Genomic DNA, 793 nt, shown 5'->3' with positions numbered 1-793 from the left:
GTATCTATAATATGCACACCCACACACACACATAACAAGCAAGGGCGCCGCGGGACAGGCGCAGGCGAAGGCCCATCACGTGCCCGAAGGCCTCTGCGATGAGGCGAGGGGGGAAGCAGCGGATTTCGCTGTGTCTTTGATAGGGTTGTGGCGGTTGTTTCTTTTACTCGAAGATTCCCGTCAAGTCTTCCTTTTGAGCGAGACAGGCGCCCCTCCCTCAGTGGTTCCACGCAGTTGGATGTCCTTTCCTTAATGATTCAGGGCGATTGGTCGAAATGAATAAGAATTATGATGAAATAATTCGCGCATCACTTAGGACAGAGATTTAGAGTTACATATTATGGCGTGCTTTTTCCATGAGGTAGAGGGGCCCGCCCGCCAGAGAGGTTTCTGTGACGCCCGCGCCCGCAGACCCGCTCCTCTTCATTCCCTCCCTCTCCCCTGCCCCGATACTACGCCAAATGTCCACGCCTGTTTGCGAGGCCAATATCCTTTTGGTTCTTTGAAATTAGATTTTAACGTAATTTTATCGTCTGGAAATTTCGAGTGAAAACTCTTGCCACAAAAATAGGCATTAACATTATTATAACAACTAAGAAGTTCCACAAAGGCTTATTCTAAAACAAAATGTACCGTGTGCCCCCTGTTACGTGCCCCGCCTCGTTGTCCTGGGGCGGGGCGGCGGTTGCCCCCACTGACCCTCCACAACACGGCCCGAGTAGGACCTCAGAAGCAACAGCGCCAATTGTGCATGCTTTGTGTTCTCTTCGATTTTGCCGAACCATTCTTAACC

At 50.8% G+C, this 793-nt stretch overlaps 2 protein-coding genes across 2 annotated transcripts in view; one reads left to right on the top strand and one right to left on the bottom strand.

Annotated features, from left to right (window-relative positions):
- The window catches only part of LOC119581816 (procollagen-lysine,2-oxoglutarate 5-dioxygenase 1-like), a 123,695-nt gene that overhangs the window by 93,460 nt on the left and 29,442 nt on the right, over positions 1–793 (top strand). The gene's annotated exons all lie outside the window — the stretch shown is intronic.
- The window catches only part of LOC119581817 (immunoglobulin domain-containing protein oig-4-like), a 33,465-nt gene that overhangs the window by 31,866 nt on the left and 806 nt on the right, over positions 1–793 (bottom strand). The gene's annotated exons all lie outside the window — the stretch shown is intronic.

Source organism: Penaeus monodon, chromosome 15 (assembly GCF_015228065.2).
Source record: "Penaeus monodon isolate SGIC_2016 chromosome 15, NSTDA_Pmon_1, whole genome shotgun sequence".
Lineage (NCBI taxonomy): Eukaryota > Metazoa > Arthropoda > Malacostraca > Decapoda > Penaeidae > Penaeus > Penaeus monodon.
The sequence above is the reverse complement of the archived record's forward strand: the minus strand, read 5'-3'. Positions and strand labels throughout refer to the sequence as shown.